The sequence below is a fragment of the Lissotriton helveticus genome, chromosome 3_1, assembly GCF_964261635.1.
Source record: "Lissotriton helveticus chromosome 3_1, aLisHel1.1, whole genome shotgun sequence".
In the NCBI taxonomy this organism is placed as follows: domain Eukaryota; kingdom Metazoa; phylum Chordata; class Amphibia; order Caudata; family Salamandridae; genus Lissotriton; species Lissotriton helveticus.
This window is the reverse complement of record NC_136061.1, coordinates 2,068,483,464-2,068,501,768: the sequence shown is the minus strand read 5'-3', so window position 1 is coordinate 2,068,501,768 and position 18,305 is coordinate 2,068,483,464. Positions and strand designations below refer to the sequence as shown.

At 47.8% G+C, this 18,305-nt stretch overlaps 1 long non-coding RNA gene across 1 annotated transcript in view; it reads left to right on the top strand.

The window, feature by feature from the left end:
* Positions 1 to 399: 399 nt before the first annotated feature.
* LOC144824099 (uncharacterized) overlaps positions 400 to 18,305 on the top strand; it is a 125,173-nt gene continuing 107,267 nt past the window's right edge. Inside the window, exon 1 of the long non-coding RNA XR_013608898.1 lies at positions 400 to 461. This is a non-coding gene — a long non-coding RNA (uncharacterized LOC144824099). The remainder of the gene's footprint in view (positions 462 to 18,305) is intronic.

The following is an 18,305-nucleotide window of genomic DNA, read 5'->3' as shown; positions in this document are numbered from 1 at the left end:
CCCCTCCTGCATTTGTGTCTCTCTGGGGTGTGACATGGCTACATTATTATACTCTATCCCTTCACCTATTGGGTCCTCATTAAGCTTGGGCAGGTTATATAAATTCTCTAGTTGCTGGTGGTGCACAGGGAAGTGATTCAGCCCTGGGGCATCCTCACTCCCTAGTGATCTGACCAATAGTCCGAGCGGATTTCCAGAACTAGGAGGAACCACATCACGGTCCGTGTGTCATAACCAGCGGTGTGAGCAGCCACGACAGGAGGCAAAGAATATACCGAAGCGCCGTTCCGGTACAAAGACTACGTTTCCCAGCAGCCTTCGAGGAACCAGCAAACCCCGTGAGAGTTGCGCCGCGCATGCGCGAACACCAGCAGCGTATTTAGCTATGGCGGCGCCGAGGGAACACATCAGATATTGACGTGTCCGAGAGGAAGACGGGAAGACGCCGAAAGAAGTACACGGTAAGGGACTCGCATTCCTCATAACTGTGTTGTTGCTGACAGCTGACCCGTACGCACATCATCGTGTGTTTCCGCTCGAGTGGCATGTACGCCACGTCCCGGAGGGGATAAGCCTGAGTTCCGATAACGCGCATCCGCGCGTTCCTGTGCCCCAAGCCCCGGAGAAGGCAATAACTTGTAGAGCAGTTGCTCGGACGAGCATTCCAGTTTCCCTAGCCCCGGTGAGGGATAGACTGAGTGGAGCAGAAGCTCCGTTGGCGTTTACACGCACACCAGCCCCGGAGAGGGCAATTTATGGACTAGTGACTCTGTTTGCGTAGACACGCATATCACGCCCCGGAGAGGGCAAGTTAAGGGCTAAAAGACCCCGTGGCTCAATACATGCATCCTGAGCCGGGGTTCCATTGTCGTTGGTGACTTCAAACCAAGACTCGCTGTACCCCACGTTGGAAGGTGTCGGGACCGGCATCACTGCGGGGGACGGTTTAAACAACAGGCTAGTTGTTCGTTGTTCGAGTGCCATTGTCGGCCACTGCTTAGCACAGTGCCCTCCGTTGGAGAGTGTCAGGACGACGCTCATGCGGAGGACGGTTTAGAGTGCACCAAGGGGAATCTGAGTGAAGCAACTCATAGTACCTTATCTTGTCTATTGTCTGCATGAAGACATAAAGCCTGATCTAAGTCACATACAGTCTGTGTTTGCCTTCTTTAAGTACTAACGCCAAGGGGATCGTGATCACTAACCATCCAATCCTGTGGGCATTCCAGGTTCACACCGTGAGAGTCGCATCCGGGGGCTCCACGCCATGATTAGTGGGGATAGGAGAGGTTTCGTTGCTCTTCAGTCAGTCCTGCTCGTCCAAAGACATAAGGGGGTCATATCTGTTCCTGAGGCTAGGAAAACCCTGATATCTGTGGGAAACGTATGGTATTGGACGGCAAAGGCTCAACTCACCCAAAGCGCTATCACTTTTGCTTCGCCATCTAGGGCCTAGTCCGGGACATGTAGTTCCCCTTGGGTAGAAAAAACTCAGGGGCAAAGATCTGATGGTACTTGATTGGCTAAACGGTCCCCAACTTAGTATTTGGTCGACTATGTAGTGGTTCCTAAAATTGACCAGCACGCAGTCGCCAGTAACATCCTTTGGCCTATTCCCCAACCAGCTCACCCTCCGAGCACACAGAATTTCCCCTTGTTCGTTCCCTATCAGTGGCCTGTTCTTGTTCAGCCAGAACATAGTTTTATTTGTAAGGTCCTCATAAGCCTCTGTGCAGTCTGGCTTCAGCTCCGGGACCCCCATAAGTATGATTACATAGGGGGCAGCTTCTGGGGGTAAGTTTATACATGGTAGAGGGTTTGTAATTACTTTGAGGGGTAGCCCTTCCTGTTGACACAGGAGTGCGAATTCTCGAGGCAGTTGCTCATGAACTGCGGCTTGTGGGGTGTGTGTTGATGCAACACGAATAGCATCACCTGAGCTCGCAGTATGGCCGTTGGGGGCACAACTGGTATGGGGCTGTTGGGGGTTTAGGGGCAATAGAGGACGCATAACAGTGGTAGATTGCACTTCTAGAGGGTTAATTAATGATGCAACTAACGGAGGTGTAGTGATAGTCTCAGTGACTTTGGGAGTTGCTGATGGAGGTGCAATGTTACCCGCCCCTACCCCCCCTTGTCTTAACCAGGGTTACCACTTTATCTAGCCGATTTAGAATTAATTTCATTTGTGTATTGATGAGCAACTCAAAATAATTCTGCAAGTCACTAATGATTTGGGATACCCAGTTCGGGGGTATTAGTGGTGACGGCACGTGTCCTTTGGTTACCTCTGTAGCCATATTACTGTTTTCAATTGGAGAAGTAGTTTTTCCCCTCTTCTGCCTAGGATTCTTGGTACTTGTCTTCCTTTTTCTGACTGTTTGTCCCTTCCCCACCGCCATAGGTGTCTCTAAAATATCAGTGATCGCCAGCTGGGCACAGGGGATATCAGTGGAGGGAGAGACTGCTAGGGCATTTGGGGAGATAACTGCCATGTCGGTCTCGGGTTCTTGGGACAGGGACGTATGGTCGATTTGCGGGGTTAGTAAGAGGCGCCTCTCAGTGCGCTCGATTTCGGTGGCAACCGCACCGATGGCTTTTTGCAACATTCTGTCAATTGCTGTGGGCTGAGCGGGTTTAGTTGCAGAGCGTGAGTTGGGTGAAATATTCAAGCTCACTTTGGATGACCTTGTTTGTACCGTGCTGGCCATTATGTGTGGGTTCTACTGGTATATTAACTAAGATGCGATCACTTCAAAGATGCGAAATATACCCAAAATAGATTAAAAAAGGGCAAAGCCAACTGTAGGGCCCAACAGAACCACCCCGACAAAACAGCAATAAATAGTCCTGCTTCAACCCTGCTTGTTTGGAGCGATTTCCCAGTCCAACCATTCATATTCAGTGACTCTACCTCTTAACTAGTCCACGGCTGTGTTCATGTTCACCATACAGGTTCCAAGTGGACTTCACAGAGGGGGCCCAGCCCAGCCTCTGCCGGCCCCTGACGGCCACAGACGTCCCGCCCTTTGCCCGGGCTTAGCCCGGCGCCGCCCGGGCGCGTCCCGCGAGGCGGAAATGAGGCGATGGCTATATACTCCCCGGTGTCCGGGGGTGGGGCTGCTGGTCCGCTGCTAGCAGCCTCCTGGGACGTGGAGTCCTGTGCGCAGCGTCCCCCTCTTTCCCAACAAACAAACTGCTGCTCTGGTTCGATGCGTCTCCCATGAAGCGGGAGGCGCGAGGAGTTTATGAAGGTTCCCGGTGTCCTGGGGGAGGGGCTGCTGGTCCGCTGCTCGCAGCTTCCTGGGACGTGGAGTCCTGTGCGCGGCGTCCCCCTCTCTCCCAACAAACAAACTGCTGCGCTAGTTCGATGCGTCTCCCGCAAAGCGGGAGGCGCGAGGAGTTTATGAAGGTCCCCGGTGTCCTGGGGAAGGGGCTGCTGGTCCGCTGCGCGCAGCCTCATGGGACGTGGAGTCCTGTGCGCGGCGTCCCCCTCTCTCCCAACAAACAAACTGCTGCGCTGGTTCGATGCGTCTCCCCTCATAATTACACTATAATTATGAAAATATCACCCATAGCAATCTGAAAGCTTGGCCGCTATGAACACTGGCAGTGGCACTCCAGGAGCCCAGTGACACACTGGGCTGCAGGAGTGCTCTATGTTACCAAAAATAATGGCACCCGGCCCGCGAGGTGTGGGCCGTACTGGTAATGGCTGGACCTAGTAGTGTGCCGTGGTGCCATGCGGGTGGCAGCCGCGGGCTGCCGGGCGCCATTCCTTTTTGTAACACACTAATGCTGCACTCCAGCAGCCCAATGAGTGACACTGGGCTACAGGAGTGTGTGCAAGCGCAATCAATGTTACCAAAATATTCGGGCCCGCCCGGACATAACGAGTAATGCCAGGTGGTTCGGGTCATGGGTGGCATCATTTTGCAGAGGCGGTGCCAGCCAATGGCAGCCATGCTACGGGATCACTCAATGTGAGCGTCATGTCATTGGTAGCTGAGCCCTATGCTACTATCAATGAAATGTAGCATATCTCTCGGCTACCAATGACCAAGGACAGCACCAGGCCGCAGGTTTAACAGCCACCAGGAGGCTCAGGCAGTATTTGCAGGCAGCATGGGCATTTCTAGTCAGTCCAGTCCATGAGTTGGATAACGACAACCCAGACAATTTTCTATAATTTCTTTGATTTCATCGCCTATAGAAATGTGAGCTTCGGCTGAGGGTCTGAATCTTAACTTCGACACCTATGTCTCTTCTCAAAGCTTCTAATAATTAAATTTAAAAATGTACACTTTTTCTCCAGGTACCTACTACCTCAACAGTGTTAGTTGATTTACCATCCTTGGATAAAACTTACTTGCTTGAAACAGTGAACACAGAAGGCTTGAATGCAATATTATGGAATTTTGCGACGCATGAGTTTTATTTGGGAAATATATTTATTATGCAAATTATTAATATTACATGTTGGTGGCCTAGCATTTGCACTTTAGATGATAACTCAGGGGTATTATCGGTGCCGTTTTCATTTTCAAAATTGCACATCTCCTTGCCATAGGGTGGTGATATTGTTGGATGCTTTTATCACTCGTGTATGTAAAGACATATATATTTTATATTTTGGAATTTGTAACGATGTTAAGTAATCACATACAATACACTTTGATTGATTGATTGTACGAATGTGATGAACTGTTGTTTTTAATTATGTGCTCTTTTGCTGTTTTAGTACCCTGTATACTTTGCTGTTTTATTACCTTGTCTACTATTATATATAGACATGACATTGAATATACAAGTGTTAGTGAATGGTGTTGGTACACTGCACGGTATATGTGTACTGTTAGTCGTATTGAATGACAATGACTGTGTGGTCTTTGAATAATATAATATTTCGCTTGTATGCCTGTGCGGAGGCCCTGAATTTTGCAGTCATGCCACTGCGCAGTTACAGTAGGCTCACCCTTCACCACACGGTACTGTCCAGCGGAGGGGGGGTGGGGGGGCAACCCTCCGAGGAACACACACTGGCAGTGATACATAATGTGTGGGTGACAACATAGGAGCTAGCTGTCCATGGACAAGGGGTGCACTTTCCATTCACGCACGTCATATGGCGCCAGACATCTGGGCGCCAGTGGGGCTTCGGCTTCAAGCGCATGGAGCTCTGCGGGCCCCAGCCATCAGACGAGCACCCTCAGAAGGGCACCCTCCACTCCCACTCAGCCCCTCTAGACAGGTTCCTTGGCTTCTGCAGCTTCGAGTCCATAGGTTACCCACCTCCTTAAATACCCAGAAGGGTTACTGCAGACGTCGGCCACAGGTGATCCCCCGCTCCCCCGCATCCCCAGGTGAACCCTCTCCTTCATCTCAGCCCCCGGAGGGGACCCCGATGAGGCGTCCCGCCCCCCATCCCTCCAGTGACGCACCTCGCACCCACCTGCCGCGCCGTCCTGTTGAGCAGTTCCTGGCGCCGGCACTGGCCCCGTCCTGCAGGAGGCATCGGACCCCATGGCTCCTCCTGCGCCCCAGTGTTTCTTGTGCCCCAACTGGCACACATCATGTGGATGAAGGTGAAGTAAAACTGTTGCCCCCCCCCCCCCCGCAGAGACGTAGGAGACACTAAAATTCTGGGGGGGACAGGGACAACCTTGTGGACTTTCAAGTGACCCTATACAAATCACCGCCCGTTAAACAAATACAATCGCATATATATGAAGTGAAATATTGAGATAAGCAGGCATGTAGTCACAGTTTGCATGTATGCTTTATTGTTATTTACATTCACATAGTAATCAGACCAAATGTTAAGAAAACATGTATATGAATCTTCCATCTTCATGCACCAAGCAAACAAAGGTTTCGACTTCGGGTGAGGGCGTCATGTTTGCAAGTGCATTATGGTTTGAAAAGTTCCTGCTGCTGCATTTCTGGTCACCAGCAATTTTCAGGCAACAATAAAAATGTGAAGATAACTTCGGTGATTAATGTTCCTTATTGAGAGAGATCAGAGGTTTGGCTAGTGGAAGTTTTGACTCATGGTAAGGTAGCCACCGTGTGTTAATAAGCCTGCTGCAAAGAACGTGTACCATGCAGATCACAAAATGCTTATAATGTAAATAGGTCAGTGAGTTACTGCTTTTGTCTGAGAGGTTCTTTTGCTATTTGCAGTTTATCAGTTAAAATCCTAACATTGAACAGTGAGCTATTACGTCACCAAAGAGCAGCATGAAAAATGCAAGGTATAGATTAGAACATTATGCTTTTTCCCCAGTATTTCATTATCCTAATGTTGGGAATTGGGTTCATTAGGATGGAAATCAATTCTGATTATTAGAGAACCCCCAACCATGGTGTTATGTTTTAAATTCTGAGTTTCTGCTTCTCTAGTGTTACAAAGCCATCCTGTGTCCTGGGCACTCCCCAACCTTTTGTTGACCGGTACTGGAGGTACCTGACTCTGACTGACCCTGGGCTCTGCCTAACCAGGCCCAGGGCCAGGGCCAGTGCTATGCTGACAGAGACACTTACAAATACAGTGAAAACACCTACATACACTAGGGTGCACCATGGGTTAGGTTACCCCGGTGATTGGCATGACCTCTCCTACAAGGCCCTAGTACATAATAGGGCATGGGGATTGAAACTACCTTTAAGTCCCTAGTATATATTAGGGCATGGCAATGTAGAGGCCAGCAGCCCTTCCTGCACTTGCATGTGTGCACTGCTAAAGCCTGAGGTCAGTTTTAAAACAGGCCTGTGTTGCAGGACTGCTTTTAAAATGCAAATTGTGCTCAAACTTGACTTCTGGGCGTGGGGCACTTACAAATTGATAAACTACAATGTTGGGGCATATTAGGTATCCCCAGGGTTTCCCTCAGGTGTCCCAGGGGTGGGGGTCGGGTATCTACAAGGAGGACCCTTATAAAATGAGTTTTATATGCCCTGGGTTTAGTGAAATTGCACATTTCACTGCCTACATTGTAGTAAAGTGCTTCCCAAAATTGACTTTTGTGCTAGGAGCACTGTGAAGTGAGGCTCTGCAATATTTTGATATAACTAGAACCCCTAAAGTCTTTCTTGGGTATTCCAGGGGTGGGGGGTTCTGTAGGTATAAGCAGGGTCCTTATATAGGCCCTGGTATTGGAGAAATTGGCCGGGTCATTTTTCCATTGCAGCTCTCCATCCCATAGGTTAACATTGCAAGAGGTTATTAATTAATAACAGGAGAAAGGAAAGCCATAAAACTAGGATTAAAGGACTCAGAAGAATGTTAATTATAAATGCAACAATGTGGTATTGTTGAATTTATTCTAAAATGTACAGACAAGAAGTTATAAGACTTTCTTGTCTGTAAGCCACAATTCAGCCCTCTAGTGCTCTGCCTTGATTGGTCGGAGGTAAGTGGATTAAAATGGCTGTTTGAAGAGGTGATAAATGACCCCTAGAGTTAGGAAGCCTTTCTTTGAGGAGAGGTTGCTGGGCATGGGAATGCCAGAGCCAGGGGGAGGGGTAGTAAATAATGCTCTTCAAGGGATGGAGGAGACAAGCTGGAGAAATCACTTTCATTTACACCTCTTCTCCCGGCCCCACAGCTGGATAGGGGGATTAAGGAGGAATTCCCAGATGTAAGGGGGGTGGACCTAGGTAGATGAAGCCATCTGTAGGCTGGTTTAGTTAGTTCTGCTCCCTCTGTTGGAAAATCAGCCATGATAACATTTTGGAGAAATTGTGCTCTCTGTGAGAAAATAATGCCACACTTTAAAGGATGTGGTCATACCCTGGAGCGTTGCCCTGCACCTCATTGGACAGGAGTGACCTCCTTCTTGACCCAGAGAACTTGGAATAAGTATCTTAGAGGGACAGAGCCTCTCAGATGATGCTGCTTCAAACTTGGGAGAAGAAGGGTCCCTGCTGAGGAGTTTGATTTGCACCAACCAGGCCCTGGACTCTGAAGATTGTACCTGTTGCACAATCTGGAATTACAGCCCTGTGGACTACCTTGCTTCAAAAGGATTAAAGAGTGGACTCCCTGCAAGTTGAAGGTTAACAGATCTCACCTGAACCACCACCACCAAGAATCCCCAGCCTGAAGAACTACAAGTGAATTTGTAAGAGTTTTGTCCAAGTGGATTGTGGGAATGGAAGTCTCTTTCAAGGACCATCTTGGAGATTCTAGACCCTTGGAGTAAGTTTTGGACACTTTGAGACCCTTTGGAAAACTTCAGGAAGAGGTTCCAGAGGTTTGGAGAAGTTTGGAGCAACTTTGGAAAAATGTGGACCGGCTCACCCTGGCCAGCCAAGCCGGCAACCATCAACCATGAGTTGGCCTGCCGTCCAGGTTCCTTCTGCTGAAAAGCTCCAGGGGTCTGACTTCCAGAGTTTGATCAAGCGTAGGCGGAAACCCAAGCTGGCGAACCCTCACCGAATCCAGCCTAGTGAAAAGCATTGAGGGACCCGAACGAAAAAGCTCTGTAAAAGTTTCTAATTCCGAACTTAGGAAAGGTGACCGGGACCAACCACAAGAGCCAAGCCACCCACCATCAACTGTGTGCCAGCCTGGATCCCTGGCTCATACCGCTGGAAAGCTTCGGAGGTTGGACTTCCATAAGTTTGACCGGGAGCTCGTCACAAAGCAAGCCGGCGAACCCTCACCGAATCAGGGCTGGGTGAGAGAAACGTGGGACCCCGGAAAGAAAAGCTCCAGAAAAGTTTCTAATTCAGAAGGTAAAAACTTTGACCGAGACCTACCACAAGGAGTAGCCCCGCAGGGCGTCATCGCGGTGAGCCTGAAACGTTGACTTTGAGCAGGTCTAGCATGACCAGATGTACCAAAAGGGGCTATACGTTTCTATGTGTTATATAGTGCTAAATCTTTAAAAAGTCACATCCCAGGTTCCCTACATTGGATTTGTTTCCTTTTAAAGAGAAAAATATTTCCTATTTTTATAAATTGGTGTTGGATTTTTATTGTGTGTTGTGTCTTAATTATTTACTGAATGCGTGTTTTTAAATGCTTTACATACCTGTCTTTGAAGTTAAGCCCGCCTACTCACAGCCAAGCAACCACGGGTTGAGCATGGGAATAATTTTCGAAGACAGGTACTGAGCCGAGGTAGTGGCCTTATTTCCTGGGACAGATATACATTTGCCCCTACTATTAACCCACTTTCCAACATCCAGACCAAACACTCAAACAATACTGTCTACAAGTATGGATGACATGTGACTCCTACACCCTGTAGATTTATGTAACATTTCCTATACACAGATTTACACACCTATGATTGACTGCCTCTGTGTAGTGTGAGTGATGTAAAGTGCTGACACCCTGCACTGGTATGAGTGGCGCTATATAACGAATTAAATGCATCTGAGAGAGTGGTTATGGAGACTTGAGCAGCACTATAAAAGAGTGGTAGCGAGGGAATCTGTGGCGGAGCTGGGTTGTTGAGTACCAAGGCTGTCTATTTGATTTCAGCTCCTGCCTCCTTCAGCCACCAACATACTCTCACTCCACATTATCTCACTCTTCCAGGTTCTTTCTTATCTTTGCTTTCTCCCTTTTCTCTGTTTTCCATATTTCCCTTCCTCCTTCTGCCCACAACTCTTGATGCCTTTCTCTCTCTTGTTTGGTTTTACAGTCTGATGGTTTAAATAATGTACCGGTCTCTAACAAAGAATGCAGTTGGGCCTCACCTGCAGACACCAACTTAAATTACGCTTCATTAGCTTGCAGCCCACAAAGGAAATGCCAGAGTGGCTAGTCTGGTCCTTTCTGCATTGTATATCCTTCCTGAAAAGCAGATACAACCTTTTCTCTCCTTTCTGCAAGACACAAGGACCCAAGCCTTCTTCCTTCCCCATGACGTAGCACGGAAACATTACATATGACCAAAATAAGGGCCACATGGTCAACCTCATTTCAAAGTCCCTGTCCTCTTTCTACCCAAAACTTAGGGACTGATTATGATAGCAGTCGGACCTCAGTCCACCTGCCATCGAATTGGGGAATGGGACCGCTCGCCTACAAAACGGAGGCCTCACGATAGGCATTTCAATGCGACTGCCGCTATGGCGATCGAAATGCCTATCTTTTACATTGGGGCAGGCGCTGCTGGCTGCATCACCCGTCGCAGTGTAAAAAATAGGACATCTTACGTATATCACTGCATTACGTGGCAGTGTCACATGGTGCAGTGATATGTAGGGGGGCGCCATAGGTGCCCCTCAGGTCCCATGTCTGGGTGCCGGGGGTAAAGGGTTCTGCTACGGGCCCCCAATGTCCTTTTCCACCAGCTTTTCTATGGCGGGCGAGCCACCATGGATAGGCTGGTGGGTAAAGGACATCATAATCCCTACTGCGGTGCTTGGTAGGCACTACCAGCATTGTAGGAACTACGAGCCCCTCTGCCACACAGGAGGGCTCAAGTAGCCCGTTCAGTGCGTGGTGATCCGTCGTGCCGACTGCCAGGGAACCACCTGCTATTGTAATATGGCGGGCGGTGATACAACCACTGATGGTGGTGGGACCGTCACTGACGGATGATGTAGCAGTTCCACCTCCATTATAATCACCCCCTACGTCTGGTGTGCATGCAAATCCTACATTGCCAACCCCTGGTAAGTTGCACTGCTAGTGCTGAAAAAGGCCAATGGAGGCACCAATGGGTAAGGTGGACTGGCCTAAAAGGTCTTGTGACTTCAGTGACAGTCATTGTCACTCTAGTGTGTGCTTCTTTGTATGCCTGCCCGCAAGACTGGAGGTGAGCTGCATGGATTGTGGTGGACAGGCCTTCAAGGTTAACTCACACTTGCCACCGTTAGGGTCCACCTGCTGGTGCTAAGACACCAGGGCTTCTAAGGTCTATCGGGCCTTCTAAGGTGTAGCATCGTAATGTACTCTGTCAGGACGGTGGTCTGGTGGGCTGGTCATGAAGGCTGAATATGGTTCTCCATTTGGCAGCTCTGGCCAGAGTGCCACATCCTCTCCCACACTGAACACCATACTGCCCAACTGGGAGAAACCCGCACTGCCTTCAGCTACAACCCAATTGTGCTGCGACTCAATTCAATTTATGCATTAGACAAGAGTAAAATGCTGCCTGAAAAAAAGTTATAACACCCTGAAAAAAAGCAAACACGCATAGCGAATGAAAGGATGAGCAAAGCATTGAAATGTAAGCAGGAACTACATGATTACCGTAACAGTTTTAAACTCATTATTCAGAAATCAGTAAGTGATTTTGCCTGATAAGTTCTGGACATGACTACAGAACCAGAAACAGACCTGTTTCAATGTCGATTGCTTATATCCTTACAAAATGTAAGCAGTATGGATTAAAAAAGACCACATTTCTAAACACAGAGCTGCGGTACAGATTTTATATGCTAAAATCATTAAAACAGTTGAAAACAACAATATTAAACACTTTCCACTCCACCCATCAACAAGGCATTGCAGTCCCTTTAGGAATGGTGCACTTCCCCACCCTGGGAAAACAATGTTAGTCAAAGAAAGAAGATAAAAAGAAAGTAGCGCTTCACTGGCAAACTATTTAACGTGGTGCTAATGTGTGTGGGTGCGAATAACACCAATCTGGCCTGTCTGCGAGCACTCTGTATTGCTTTATTTGGATATTTAATTATTTTTCATATTTTGATACTATTTTTCTCTCCGTCCCGAGGTTGTACTTTGGAACAGAAAACGGTCAGAAAATGGGGACATTTCCAGGCAAAGTGTTCTTCTCGTTTTTGGATCCATTTAACAGGGAACAAATAAAGAAAAGGAGAGTCAAGAGAGAGTACGTAACAGCTGTCTCTTGAAATCAGCACTTAAGGAGGAGCTAGACGAGACAGAAAGTGATGGAGAGAGGGGACGAGACAGCTGCTAGAGGCAGCGCAGAAGCAGACACTGTTCTTGCCTTCTCTGGGCATGAAGGAAAAGAGACAAGAGTTTTTTTCCTTCTCTGCCCCCTCCCCCGCCCCCCCCCCAGACTGGCCAAGCCTTATTGCAGCAAAAAAAAGGACAAAGAGGGCGGGTGGCCTCTTTGACTGCAGGCAGGTGTCAAGTCAAGTACAGGGCCATTAGGTAGCGCTTTCGCGCGCTAATGGCCCTGTGATTAACAGAAGGGAGAGGGGAAATTCTTTTGTCACCTCGTCACCCCCATCCTTGTCCCCCGTGTCCCCCCCACTCCAAAATCTGGAGGGGATATATCCCCCGCGTCCCCAACACTTCCTACGCCCATGCCCCCCCGGAAAAAAATTCTGCGGACTCCCATGCTGAGAGTAGTGGAGATCCAGCAGCGGTGCGTCCATTGGGGCGTAGGGGCGTAGCCCCACTAAGCCCTGGACGCACCGTGACAAGAGCAGCCAGCACCTCAATAAAATAGAAATATTAATAATTATATTTACAAATAATAAAGCGCCGCTGCGCTGAGCTTCAGTCCGGGACAGGGAAAAAAACAGATGGAATGCGGAGTGCTTAGGGGGTGGGACTGGCCAGCTTGAGTGATGGTCTGAGTCTGCAGAAGGCCAGCAGCAGTACTGTCTCTGCGCATGAGGATTTTAGGGTGGCACCTAGCCCACGCATGCGCGCTACAAGGCTGACACTGAGAGGGACCGAGGGGGCCGTGGGGGGGGGGATGCTGCTTATGCGGGCCCGGGGTTTCAAAGGCACCAGAGGGCGAGTAGTCAGTGTGCCCCCCTAGCCAATCCTGGCGCTGCATGCAGCCCCAGGATTGGCTGGTGGTGGGTGGCACACTGCCTCAGCACTGACTGCATATCATGGCCAATCACAGCATGTGAAGCCATGCAGTGATTGGCCATTCGGGATGTGCGCGCGCCGTGACGTCGTTGTCACTTTTTCAGTAGTTTGAGTTTCATTCGTGTAGCGTCTCAGGAGCGGCAAGCAAAGAACTGGTCGTGCAGCCTGCTTCTGTTGCGGAGGTTCTTTAGGTGCCAGTGTATTAAGGTAGAATTAATTTAGTTTTGAAATGTCCCGTCTCTTTCTGTCTCACTCGCTGAAACGGTGCTTCGATCCCTGGTGAAATGGATCCAAAAAAGAAAGAAAAACTTTTGTTGGAAGTGTTTCTGACATTTTCCAAAGTGCAGCCTCGGGCCTCTTGCTCCTTGATGACCTTACTTTGATTGAGGCCACATTTCTTGCACAAGTTTGCACCACAGGCAGACAAAAAGGAACATCTGCTTGAGACAGGATCAGTGTGGCTTAAATCCTGAAATGTTTGTGGGGAGACATCTTTTCAAAAATACTGCAAAATATACTTTTTGAAAGTTCCAAACAGAGCACTTTGGATATCCATTAAAGTGTCTAGAAAAAAACTGGTGCCAGGTGCCTGTGGAGGAGATTCAAAACGAGTCTCATCGGCTTGTAGAAATAAATATCAGAACACCTTAATTGTAATCCCGGACTATGCATACTAAACTGAGTAAGCTCTTCTACCTCAAACCTCTTACTAGTTTATGTGGAACAGATTAAGTAGCTAGGAAAAAAAGTGTATAAATGTATTCCATTGCCTGACATCCACCCATCTGTACCCATATGTTTCAAACTCTATCCTTCTGATCATCTTATTTGCACTCTCCGGGTTCAAAATACGAAAAATAAATAACTAAAGCATTACAGAGCGATCACAAAGTGGCCAGATTAGTTTTATTAACACCCAAACACAGTAGTGCCACTTTACAGAGTTTGCCAGCGAAGCACTGCTTTTTGTTTTCTCCTCTTTCTTTGAACAGCAGTGTTTTCCCTGGGTGATGAGGTGCACCATTCCTGGAGGTACTGCAATACCTGGTAGATGGGTGGAGTGGAACCGATTCATGTGATCCTTATCCGCTTTTTTCCTTATTTTAGTTTATAAAATGCGTACCACGGCTCTGTGTTTAGGAATGTAGTCTTTTTAAACCATACTGCTCACGGTTCATAGGATATAAGCAATGGACCGTGATACTGGTCCCTCCAGGGATCTGTAGTGGTGCTTAAAGTTTCAGTAAAAAACACTCTTGATTTCTGGATAATGAGTATAAAAGTGTTAAGGTAGCCATGTTGTTCTACTTACGTTTCACATGCTTTACTTAATCTTGCATCCATATGAGGGTTTGCTTTTTCCAGGAAGGTACTTTTTTTCCCAAGCAGCATATCACTCTTGTGCATAATTTGAATTGAGCCGCATCCAGGTATTCATAGCCGGGCACTACTGGGTTGTAGCTGAAGGCAGTGTGGGAGTCTCAGTGGGATAGTATGGTGTTCATTGGGGGATGTGGCACTACGCCAGAGCTGCCGAATTTGGTTCTGGGGAACCAGGTTCAGCCTTCATGAACAGTCACCAGACCACTCTCCTAAGGGAGCACATTCCCATGGTAGACCTTAGAAGCCCCAGATATGCCTTTAGAAGCCCAGGCCCAGCCCCACAGCACAGCCCGATGGCGGCACGTGACATGAGTGAGAGTCACGACGCCGCAGCCGCACTACAGTGAGTGAGTGAGCTCAGCTGACTGACTGAGTCCGGACTCCGGCGGTACCTCTCCTCGACCTCCGGTAAGTGGGTCTGGGTTACGGACGGTCCCGGGTGGTATTAACTTAAAACTGCCCACAGACTTCTCCCACCCTCAGCTGCCACCTGCCAGCCTGGCCTGTAGACTTTGCTGATTTTGCCTGTCTGGTGTCCTATCTGTCTCCATTCACGCTATGTTTTTGCTCTTCTTGTGGTATTTGTGCTTGCTGTAGGGAGTGTTTGTGGTAATATCAGGGAAATCCATAGCAAAAGTTGGCCCACCAGACCATAAAACGGGCCCTCAAAACAGAAAACACGTCTGCATACTGATTTTTCAGACCAGTCCTTCTGGCACTGCTCGATGCACTGTAGGCCAGCCTCCCTGGAAGATGGTAAACAAGAATTGATGCAATTGTATTTAGTGATAATGTAAAACCTAATAGTGATTATATGTAGGTTTAAGACAACTGTGGAGGGGTAAAGAGCGTAGGATACACAAGAGAAAACTGGCCCACTTGCATTGTAAATGCTTCATGTTATTTAAAAACATAAACCACTTTTATCAGTTTACAAAGCACTTGGAAGGGTCAAGTCAGTGTCCAGGATCTATTCTGCGGAAACTAAAATAATGAATTCCACAACAATGAGATTTGTTATGGTTTTAACCTTTGGGCAAGGGCTGATACATGCATGTAGAATGTATGTAATCTGTATAGGAGACACCGTTTTAAATCCAGTCTTATTCGGAGCAGCAGGAGAGCGTAATGTCCCGCCACAATGCAGCAGCAGCACCTTCACTTTCACTGCAGGGTCTTTCAGTTCTAATATTACATTTTAAATATGTGAAATTGAATGTCAGTTACACAGCGGAATCGCGTGGGTTGGTTGCCAGCGCCAGGGGCAGGGTAAGTATTCTTTCACTTTTCGTTAAAAAATTTGCGCCTCTAAAAATGCCCTTAAGAATTTTACGCAAGCCGCCAGGGCAACTGCCTCTGTGCGCCCCCCACCCACCCCCTCACGCTGCACCACACGTACATATCCAAATTGACTTTACCCTCAAAACAGGAAACTACACTAAGATATAGGTTTCATAAATTAGTACAGAGAATATAGTTTTTTAATACCACTTACATATGTTTTCGCATTGATAACCTTTCATACGATTGAGTGTCTAATGTGTTATTTTGCTAACTTCTAATTCCCATATTAATTTAAACCATCTTTCTTCCTGGCAAAGATCTTTATAAGGCAGAATTTTACCAGCACGGTTTGCTCCTCCTTTCTTATCCGTCTCAGTGCAGTGCTGGATGAACAATGTGCTTCTGCATTTACCAAAGCAGGCCTTCTACCTTCTAGTTTGCAGCTGCTTACACCCTCACATGGTTTCTGTGACCTCAAAGCTAACATTTCATACCATCGTTGCATTGTGTGTATTAGTCAGACAGTATACAGTAGAGAGTGTGCATGCATAACACAGGATGTCCTTCTTATACGTAGACTCTGGTCAGTATGCAGGTCAAGGTTTAAACCTTTTTATATGTGTGACCTGTGATCAGTTCACAGTCAAGCAATGTACACTTTCATAAATATGTCTTGTGGTCAGGGTACTGTTCTAGGACTGGATGTTTTGATAGATGTAATGTGTTGCAAATGTGCAGATCTGTTACTGGAAAAGCTCATACACGTGGCCTGTGGTCAGTGCCAGTAAAGGAGTAAAACCTTTTTATTTGTGTTACTTATGCTCAATGTGTGGGTCTCAGATTGGACCTTTTTATATCTGTCACTTGTAGTCAGTCTGCAGGTCTCAGACTGGACCCATCATACATGTGACTTCAGGACTATGTGCAGTCCAAAGACTTGATCATTTCACATATGTGGCTTATAGTTTGCATGTAGGACAAACAATGGACGGTGTGATATACATGATTTATGGTCTGTGTGCAGGCCTAAGACTAGACCCTTCATGGCACATTCCCACCATAACTATGGCCTCAGCGCCTATTGTGAATGCTGCCGTCTTTGCTGTTCTCTGTTGATTTGGAATTTAGTGGAGTTTCTTTTTTTTTTTTTTTTTTAAAACCTTTATTGTACAAAGAGTGCTCACAAATACGGGCCTACAACCCAACGGGCTGGCCACCACATAGCGAAAGCATAATTAGCAATATAAGAGTGTACACAGGATGTGACGGCAAGAAAACAGGAGATACACCAAAAGCCATAGAGCAATCAGCAGGAACAGGAAATTAGAAGGGTAATTTTCATTTTTTTACGGGGCGGGGAGTACAGGATCATGACGGGTAGTGAGTCCAACAACAAGGGAGGGGCCGTGGTGAGCCGCGGTCCAGCGATCATAAAAATACAGGATAAAACCAACATGGAGTAAACATATCAATAAGCACTAGCCCAATCGGAGGACCACAAGGAGAGGCAATAGCGTATGCCGTCCAGCGCCCACCCACCACAGCAACCACCCGACTTGACAAACCTAAGGAAAAAAGGACCCCATCGTAAAAAAAAAAAAACAATACGATACGCACCCCAACATATGGAAGGAAATCCCTCATAAAGAGGGAGGGGAAGGAAGAAAAAGGAAAGAGAAGGGACTCCTACCCACTCACGCGCCCCCCGGCGACAATCAGGAAAACAGAATCCGGTACACAGCATACATTAAAGGCCGATGATAGAACACATAGCGAACCATAATCATAGTACGATGCATAGTAAATGCATCAGAAATATACCAGGGGGACACATGACGAGACAGAGTCCCGAAACAGTGAATGCTAAAGAGCCATAGAACAAAAAAAGGGAGAAAAAAGGGGAGGAAAAAGACCCCCCAAAATGACAGACCCCCCCGCCCACCCCAGAAGCCCACCCTGCACCCCTGCAGAAGGCTACGGCCTACCCTTCCGACAGCGTGCCTGTCGCCTTAAGTCAGAACCCGAAATATAGCAAGAAGGAAGAAGGAAAAAAGAGACAAAAAAGGGAACAAAAGAGGAAAAAGAAAACATGAGGGAGGAGCATAATAACAGGAGTCAAAATGGTCGGCAGTCGTCCGCCGCCCAAACAAACCATCACAGCCAAAAGCAGACCAAAACGACACGTCGTTCAGCTCCACAAAACGTACAGAGAAAGGGACCTCCCATCCCCCCACGGGTAGAAACAAGGCGCCATTAAGTCGCATACCAGGAATCGAACAGGAGACGCATATCCCACCCCCACCCTCTCGGGCCATCGAGGCCATCCACCATATGTCAATATAAAACAAATCACTACATACGAAAACAGTATATAATCGAGAAAATGGAGACCAGTATAGCGACAGGAGGGATAGACCGGTCTACAAGGGGGTAGAAGTCCAAATTGAAAGCTGAGACACGTCAGCAATCGCAGCACGGAGAAAGAAAAACAGGAGTTCAGTTTCGCCTCTGGGGCGGGTAAGGGGGTCCCTATGACAAACAACAACAAAGTCATCGGAGCGGGCACAGGAGGTAGCCCAACGAGAGTTGCAGGCAAATCGTATTAACATACAAGTCACAAAGCACGAAGTCGACATATTGCGCAAGCAGAGAAATCAGCACGCCGCACAGCCATCTCGGTCAGCAACGAAGAAACCGCCAGCCTGTGGTGGGGAACATTCAGCCCTGTCCCGTTTTATCTTGTCCAACACTGCTCACCAAAGCGTCCCAGGAGGGCGTGAACCGTAGTCCAAAAGCTGCAGTTCGAGTGAGCCAGTCAACCGTAAAATAGACACTCAGATCTAGCGATCCCAGGCCGGGC